Consider the following 10,423-nt stretch of genomic DNA (forward strand, 5'->3'; position numbering starts at 1 on the left):
ATAGGTGGTTCTCTCCATAAGTTGCTAGCAAGATTCTTACATATTAAATTTCTATAATTATATATAGTTACCATTTAGTAAGCATGTGATAAGGATCTCATAAGGACATTTTATTTGATACGTCACACATTTAAATCATGTCATATTATTTAAATATGTATTTTGATTTTTTTTTTATATAAAACCAAAATAAGAAAATAATAGTAAGTCAAATTTGCATGGGATTCAATGATAATTGTTATAAAAAGTTAATTAAGTATTTTTTAAATTTGTTTGATAATTTAAGGTATTGTCATGTATCATTTTGCAAAGTTGTTTTTCATTTTACATATTGAAAAATGGTAAAAAAATGTGTTTGGTGGCTATGTCTGAAAAAAAGTTGAAAGGATTCTCCATATACAAAAAAATTTAGAAAACATTCTAAAGACATTTTACGTGTATTTAAAAAGTTTGGAAATGGAGATACAAAATGATATAGATTAAATTTATTATTTTAAATAAAATTTTTTATTATATATATACATATTTTTAAATATATGAGTAGATGTGCTTTAAATTCTACAAATATGAATGCAATTTAATATTTTCATTTTATAAAATTGATTTGTAAAATTATTTTTAGAAAATAACAAACATGCCTTTAATTTTACAATATCTAAGGGCCAATCCTTTATTCCAAGACTTTTGATAAATGATATAGACCTTTAAACTGATCTATTTTGAAAATGGAAATCTAACTTTTAAAGACCTTTTTAATCTTCCTATACCCATATCCAAACATTATGAATTTTTTTCCCTAAATAATTTTACTATATCGAAAATGCTTACAAAGAAGAGGGTTTCTAGCAACAAGAATCCATTGCAATCTATTGTTGTATCATCTCATGCTCAAGGAAAGTTCTTATTGCGGAAGGAAAAATAAAAACTTTCCTTGAGTGTGAATGTTATAATTGTGGGTTGAAATGGGTTCTTAGAGCCATAACATTATTGCTAGAAATATAAGCACTTTAAATACAATAAAAATAATTTAGGTAAAAGAATTCCAAAGGATTAAAAGAGTTTGCTAAAAATACCTTTAGATTATAGTTTAAAGGTTTCTATTATTTGTCAAAACTATTTTTCAAAAGATTTGTTACAAAGAACAAGCTTTATATACATACAAATATTTGTATATATAACCAGACTCTTATTAAGTCAACCTGATATTTTATGTTCAGACATTTCTTTTTAATTTTGAATTACTTTAAAAGTTAAGATTTAAAAATTCATTTATGATTATCTGGGTTTTTATAGGGTTTAATTTGTTCAAATAAAGTTTTAGTATGTCATTAGACCCATATTTTATCAATAATATAATTTTAAATCATAACTTTTGATATAATTCAAAGAATAATAATAAAAAATCTAGGGCTAAAATCATTATGTCAATCTGATACTAAAACTATCAGGTCAACTTGATGCAAGCCAGACTCTTTATATACGTATGCGTGTATATATATATATATATATAGTACCATTCTATTAGGAATAGTTTCCTAGATTATATTGAATATTGGCAATCTTTCAGCATTGAAAGACTTTTTCTTTTTCCCATATGGCATGTAACTGGTAATTTTATAGTGTCAAAAGATTATCGATGGCTACATATATATATATATATATATATGTATATAAAATTTTATTATATTGTGAGTAATCACCGAGGTAATATTAGTATAAAATTATATTTCTCATATAAATAATATTATCTAAAAAATTAATTAAAAAAAAAGTTACTACAAGTTCTAGGATTAACTAGAGGATTACTTATATATAAATTATGTACTCTGTCTACCATGTCATTCTCAAAGTTTATATTTTATGTTTAGAAGTAAATAAATGTCTATCGTATCTATAAAAATCTAATCCCTAAAAAATGTTTATAAAAATCCATCAATGCTCATTAAACTTATACATTTCACCAAAGCATCCAATCATAATTAGGTTATATTTTTTACTTCACGTATGTTGCATTCCAAGTAAGTAGATTTTTTTTTTCCTTTTCAAATGGAATTGGAAGATGGAAAAAAAATGAGAAATCCTTTATATATATATATATATATATACATATCATCAATTTCAAGTAAGGTTTATTTTATTTTACTAAATTAAGTTTCATCCTTAATAACTACTGGATGATTAAGAATTAAGATTGAAAATTCAAAAAATGATGAGTAAGATTTGAAATTCAAAGAGTAATAACCCTATTTAAATCTTATTGGATCCATAATTAATAAATGTAATTTCAAATATCTACTTTTAATGTAATTTAAGAGTTAAAAAAAATATCTCATTTAATTCTTATATTAATCCTTATATTAAGGACCATACTTTTTCTATAGCTCGAGACTTGAAGAAAACACCTGAACATTTAATCTAGTCAAAGAAGAGCTTCTAGATCCCTCCACTCTGCAATGATATCAAGGTAAAATCTATTATTATTGATAAATGTATTGCACGATAAACTCAAATTGGAAGATTTTTCCAACTCTTTGAGTAAGATTGCACCAAGTGCCCTAACAACCACATAGTCTAATTCAGAAGATGTTTCAATGATTATTAATGAAAAATTACTCGTTGACTCGGGCTATAGGAATGCTTGAAAATTGAGAGCAAAGCGAAGTGGGGAAAAGTGATGATTTCCAGATAGAAATGCGTTTTGAATACTAAGAGTATCACCATCCGAAAGTTTGTAATTGATATAATTCATCTTATTGATTGTGTAAACTTCGTTTATTTCAAATACCAAGCATTGAAGAGAATATTTTCTTGATTATATAAATATATCTATATAAATAAATATATATATATATATATAGTCCTTCTATGGTCAGGACCAACTGGACCAAAAAGGTGCGGTCCAAAAACATGGGAAATTGCTCAGCTATTAGATTACAATGAGTCTCACGAATGGCTCAGATTACTTTTTGTCACACGTGAGAAATAATTGCGGAAAATTTTACATTCCTTTAACATTCCCGCCATTCATTTCCTACCTCGCGCACACCATATTTTCACACAGATCTGGCCTTTTAAAATTTCCCACTCATCATCATAAATTTTTCACCAAATGGTGTAGCCGGGAGGCCCAACTTGACCATTTCAAAAATCCGTTGACCATTTCAAAAATCCCAAATCCTTCCGAATCGGCCACCTTTCCGAATGCCGCACAGCCGCCGGCAGTACCACACTCGGGGTTAAAGGTTAGTATTTCGTTTCTTGTATCGTAATCATTAAGTATAATCCATTAGATTTAAAGATAAAATTTTTAAATTCTGACAATGTGTATTAATGAATTTCTTTTTGTTTGCAATTTAGGAAAAAAAAAAAGGGGAAAGAAACATGGACACAGGAGAAGAGGAAGCTCCAATTGCGGGAAGCCAAGGTTTCATTTTATACATGTTCATCTATTACTTTTGATTGCTTCCATCCCTTCCCTGTTAGCTTCATTTTTGTAAAATCTATGCTTCCATCCCTTCCCTGTGGTATTAATGATTAATAGCATGTTATATAAATTATACGTAGTCAATAGGTGTGATTTGGAAATGGATTGAAATGTATTATATGGAAATTAATAATGATCATATGTTGATTTTATTATCTCAGATGGCAACGTGAATGATTTACAGTATGAAGCAAATAATCATCATGCTGGTGATGTAGAAATATCCTTACTGTCATGCCCTAATGATGTTGATGATGTTTACATTCCCCAAGTGTCGGAAAACTTAAAACCAACGGTTGGACAAGAGTTTATATCGATAGATGAGGCACTTGAGTTTTACATCAAGTATTCAAAAGAAGCGGGATTTAGTGTTCGTAGCAATTCCAGTAAGAGACGTAAAGGTACCAATGAAGCTATAAGGAAAGAATTTGTTTGTTATAAAGAAGGAGAATCTTCTAAAAAGGGCAGTAAAAAAAAAAAGGTGTCGGGGGATAACCAAAGATAATTGTAAGGCAAAATTGGCCGTGGTTAGGTTGAAAATGGGGAAATATGTCATTAGTGTATTTATTGAAGAGCACATTCATCCATTACCAAGCCCTAAAAAAGAACATTTATTGAGGTCACATCGTAATGTGTCTGAAGCCAAAAAATCACTAACACAACAATTTTCAGCAGCAAACGTGCCAACTCACCAACAAATAAGTATTCTTGAATTTAAAGCTGGGGGTATAGAAAATATTAGGTGTACGAAGAAGGATATTTATAACAATGAAGCTAAGTTGCATAATGAAATGCGGGGACAAGATGCAGAACTATTGAATGAATATTTCCTAACAGAGCAAGAAAGGGATCCATCATTTATGTTTGAAATAGATGTAGATGATGAATGTAAATTGAAGCATTGTTTTTGGTCTGATTTGGTTTGTGGAAGAGCTTATCGATGCTTTGGTGATGTCGTTGTATTTGATACAACTTATAACACTAATCAGTATGGTATGATATGTGCACCTTTGGTTGGGGTTAATAATCATGGTCAAACAGTGATATTTGCATGTGCATTCTTAAGTGATGAAAGAAATGAATCTTTTGTTTGGTTATTTGAGCTATTAAAGAAAAGTATACCTACAAACACCCAAAAGATGATCATCACCGATCAAGATCTTGTAATGACAAAGGCTGTAGCTCAGAGCTTACCGAATACATTCCATAGGTATTGTCGTTGGCACATACTTGAGAAGTTTTCTATATATTTAAATGCAATCACTTACAGGGATTTTTACAAGGATTTCAAATACTGTATTTGGGAATCAGAATGTCCAGAAGAGTTTGAAAGAAAATAGGCTTCTGTCATTGAAAAGGCGAACCTACATGACAATGAATGGTTAAAGTCAATATTTGAACTACGTTCGAGATGGGTGCCGGCATATGTTAATCATGTATTCTCAGCTAGAATGTTAAGTAGCTAACATGCAGAAAGCTCTCATGCATTTTTCAAGAGGTACATTTCAAAGAAAAATTTATAGATGGATTTTATACTTCGATTTAATAGGGCACTTGCAGATCAACGTCACGAAGACTTAAGTGCTGATCATGTTGATATTAATGAGAAGCCTGTTTTGAAACTGCCATCGGAAATGGAGAAGCAAATGGCTGAGATATATACACGCAAGATTTTTTATAAGTTTCAAGATAAGTTGTGTATAACTTAGTAACAATGCCACAAATTGTTAGTAAAAATGATACACATAAAATGTATACGGTCCAGAGTTGTCCAAATGGAGGTGTCCCAAGGTTTCGGGAAATTGATTATGATAAAGTTTTGGACTATGCATCGTGTAGCTATAAAAAGTTTGAGAGTGAAGGTTTAGAGAAAGGTGGTTCAATGTTAATGTGGCAAAGTAAACTGTTCAAACTTTTCTCAGAACTCGTTGATAACATCATGTCAAATGAAGAGGTAGCTGTAATTATGAATGATGCTCTGCAAAGTTTGGTTGAGCAGTTTAAATCCGTAGGTGAGAGCAAAGGGATGTGGAAGAAGATTTAAAGGAGGGAGGGGGGGGGGGGGGAAGAGAAGGCAACAAATGCCGCTAAGTATAAAGGTCAACATTACAATGGATGTGGAAAAATTGACCAAGCGCATGACAAAAGAAACTGTCTAGTCCTTAACAATTAGTAAGACAAAAAAACTATATTATTTATTGGTTTTATGCAATTGGAACAATCACATCATGTACAAACTATTATGGTTTCTATGTTGGTCCTCACAACAAGAGAATATGTGTCAACAAGAATCAGAATTTGAATTTGACGCTGACCAGTTTTAGTTCTACAGGTATAAAACTAAGTTATAACTGTTGTATGCCTATTAAATATCTTGTCCCTGATGCCTATTCGAAAGTAGTCTTTATAGTCTTCCACATTTTGTTATGTAGGGCAGCATTAGCAGCTTAAGGGATGACCCCTGCGTGTGGACTACCAGGCCTGCAAAACTGATGCGGCAATAATTGTTTCCTTAGTTTGGCACCATTGTCTGAGCCTCCAAATACAAAGTATTATGACATTTTTTTGGATATCCAAAAGGACTACGCCGATGCTACTACCTTGTAAACGTGTCTGCTTTGTACCCCAAATATATTTTAGACAAAATAATTACATGCAATTTTTTTTTTAGTTCTTCTTTCCATTCAACATTATAATTTCGTTTGATGCTTGTAAGTTTTTGCGCCGATTTTGGACAAAATATTTACTGAGGAATTTAAACAAACTTTGCAAGATCCTTTAAAAAATAAAGCAAGAACAAAAAGAAATATTATTTTTGTTAAGGGACCAACGCTGATGATACGTTGACTATTCATCGTCATCCTATCAGTCCATGCCGACGTTACTTTAAAGACCACTCGTCGGCTTAGGGGCACAAATATAGTATAATACTTTGACTGTCTTGCCTTTGTAATTTCGTTTGATGCGTTTAAATTTCTCGACTGATTTTGATCAAAATAAGTACACATAAATTTAATCAAAACCTTGAATCTCATTTAAAAAATGGAAAAATTATAAAATAATTCAAAATGGTTTAATGTGGAACAACGGCGACGTGAAAGTAACGCTTGACTGTCGGTTTATAGAAACGCTGACGCTACACTAACAAGTACACGTCGTTTTAGTTCCCTATTTGATGTATGGTTGTTTTCGCTTATTTCCCTTCACCATTGTAATTTCGTTTTATGGTGGTAAGTTGTTGCACTGATTTTGGACAAAATAGTTACTTAGGAATTGAAATAAAATTTGCAAAATCATGTAAAGAATAAAGCTAGAACAAAAAAGATATGTAATGTTCATTAAGGACACACCTCGATGCTAAGTTGACATATCATCGTCGTCGGCTTACATCCACAAAACAAGGAAAATTTATTGACCGTATTGCCTTCGTAATTTCGTTTGAATTTTGTAAGTTTTTGCACCAATTTTGGCCAAAATAATAATTGAGGACTTAAAAAAAACTTTGCAAATCATGTAAAGAATCAAGCTAGAACAAAAAGATGTGTTACGTTTATTAGGGTACCAACGCCAATGCTACGTTGATACACCATCGTCGTCTTAGTAAGACACGCCGAAGCTATGTCAACGACCATTCATCGGCTTACGTCCACAAAATTAGGATAATTTATCGACCGTATTCCCTTTGTAATTTGGTTTGATTCCTGTAAGTTATTGCACCAAATTTGGTTAAAATAATTACTGAGAAATTCAAATAAACTTTGCAAATCATGTAAAGAATCAGGCTAGAACAAAAAGATGTGTTATGTTTGTTAGGGTACCAACGCCGACACTACGTTGATACACGAATGTCATGTTATGGGTAACGTTGACACAAGACACGCTGATGCTACATTGATGCACCATCGTCGTCTTATGTATAAACACCGACACTGTGTCAACGACCATTCATCGGCTTACGTCCACAAAATTAGGATAATTTATTGACCATATTACCTTCCAAATTTCATTTGATTCCTATAAGTTGTTAAATCGATTTTGGTCAAAATAATTACTGAGGAATTAAAATAAACTTTGCAAATCATGCAAAGAATCAAGCTACAACAAAAAGATGTGTTACGTTTATTAGGGTACAAATGCCAACGCTATGTTAATACACCATCGTCGTCTTATGAAGAAACACCGACGCTATGTCAACGAGCATTCGTCAGCTTATGTCCACAAAATTAGGATAATTTATTGACCGTATTGCCTTTGTAATTTGGTTTGACTCCTGTAAGTTGTTAAATCGATTTTGGTCAAAATAATTCTGAGGAATTAAAATAAACTTTGCAAACCATTTAAAGAATCAAGCTACAACCAAAAGATGTGTTACGTTTGTTAGGATACCAATGCCGACACTACGTTAATACACCATCATCGTCTTATGAAGAAACATCGACGTTGTGTCAACAATCATTCGTCGACTTATGTCCACAAAATTAGGATAATTTATTGACTGTATTGCCTTCATAATTTGGTTTGATTCCTGTAAGTTGTTGCACCGATTTTGGTCAAAATAATTACTAAAGAATTCAAACAAACTTTACAAATCATGTAAAGAATCAGGTTAGAACAAAAAGATGTGTTACGTTTGTTAGGGTACCAATGCCGACACTACGTTGATACACCAACGTCGTCTTATGGGTAACGCCGACATTACATCAAAAACCATTCGTCGGCTTACGTCCACAGAATTAGGATAATTTATTAACCGTATTGCTTTCGTATTTTGGTTTGATTTCTGTAAGTTGTTGCACCAATTTTGGTCAAAATAATTACTGAGGAATTCAAACAAACTTTTCAAATCATGTAAAGAATCAAGCTACAACAAAAAAGATGTGTTACGTTTATTAGGGTATCGACACCGATGCTACATTGATACACCATTGTCGTCTTATGAAGCAATGCTGACATTGTGTCAACGATCATTCGTCGGTTTACATCCATAAAATTAGGATAATTTATTGATCGTATTGCGTTCATAATTTAGTTTGATTCCTGTAAGTTGTTGCACTGATTTTGGTCAAAATAATTATTGAGCAATTCAAACAAACTTTGCAAATCATGTCAAGAATCAAGTTACAACAAAAAGATGTGTTACGTTTATTAGGGTACCAATGCCAACGCTATGTTGATACCCCATCATCTTTTTATGGAAAACACCGACGCTACGACAATGATTATTCGTTGGCTTACGTCTAGAAAATTAGGATAATTGATTGACCATATTGCCTTCGTAATTTGATTTGATTCCTGCAAGTTGTTGTACCGATTGTGGTCAAAATAGTTACCGAGGAATTAAAACAAACTTTACAAATCATGTAAAGAATCAAGGTACAACAAAAAGATGTGTTACGTTTATTAGGGTGCAAACGCCGACGCTACATTGATACACCATCATCGTTTTATGAAGAAATGACGACGCTATGTCAATGACCATTTGTCGGCTTATGTTCACAAAATTAGGATAATTTATTGACCGTATTGCCTTCCTAATTTTGTTTGATTCCTGTAAGTTGTTAAACTGATTTTGGTCAAAATAATTGCTAAGGATTTAAAACAAACTTTGCAAATCATGTAAAGAATCAAGCTACAAGAAAAAGATGTGTTATGTTTATTAGGGTGCCAACGCTGACGCTACGTTGATACACCATTGTCGTCTTATGAAGCAATGCCGATGCTGTGTCAACGATCATTTGTCGGCTTACGTCCACAAAATTAGTATAATTTATTAACCGTATTGCCTTCGCAATTTCATTTGATGGTGGTAAGGTTTTGCACAGATTATCAGTAAAAATAGTTACTGTATTGCATTTGTCAGTTCCAATGATCGTGTAAATTTTTTTTAATAGTTTAGAAAGCTTTATTACAAAGGATTTGACACAACATATCCACAATTTGTAACAAATTTAAAACCATATTTATTTATTTATTCAATGGTAATTAGAACATGCACTAGAGGCGACGTGGTGGACATGTAGTTGCGTCGGCTTTGGTTATATTTTCATTTTGGGATTGACACCGATGAAGTGATTAAAAAAGTTGAGAATCTCCTCTCGACAGATCGGTTCTAAGAAGGACAAGCTCATCATGATTCTCAGAACAGCTTTCACAACCGAGGATTTCGAAAGGGTCGAAGGGATTTTGGTGGGTAGAGGCGCGGATATGAAGCCAAAAATAGAGACAATGGAGGAAGATTTCTCTGTTACAGAAAGAAAGGGATTTTTAGATTAGATTCAATAGGAGATGGAGTTGAAAAGCGCGAATGCCCATATTATTATTTGGTACATGTTCAGATGGGCAGTTTCTCTACTTTCTCATTCACACTTTTCAACTCTATCTCCTATTGAACCTTATCTAAAAATCCCTTTCTTTCTGTAACAGACAAATCTTCATGCATTGTCTCTATTTCTAGCTTCATCTCTGCGCCTCTACCCACCAGAATCCCTTCGACCTTTTCGAAGTACTCAGTTGTGAAAGCTGATCCAAGAATCATGATGAGCTTGTCCTTTTTATAACTTATGCGTCAAGAGGAGGATTCTCGACTTTCTTAATCACTTCATCGGTGTCAATTCCAAAATGAAAATATAACCAAAGCCAATATAATAAAAATAAAAAAAGAAAACAAAACAGTGGTAGGATTATTCTGAATGTAACAATGAACAATTCATATGAACTTTAATATAGGTTGTATCATTATAAACAGTAGTTGACACAGTGAAGTAGCAGACACAGTAAAAGAGAAGATTATGGATCGAGAAATGCGCATAATAATAGTGCTAACCAGTGTCCTCGATTTGCTCAGAAACCCAATTTGGTCAGATACAATTTGATATGTTGCATAAACATTTAGGGTTTTCTGACAAACATTTATTACTTAGATTTATTGATTTATATGGA

This window comes from Ziziphus jujuba, chromosome 4, assembly GCF_031755915.1.
Source record: "Ziziphus jujuba cultivar Dongzao chromosome 4, ASM3175591v1".
NCBI lineage: Eukaryota > Viridiplantae > Streptophyta > Magnoliopsida > Rosales > Rhamnaceae > Ziziphus > Ziziphus jujuba.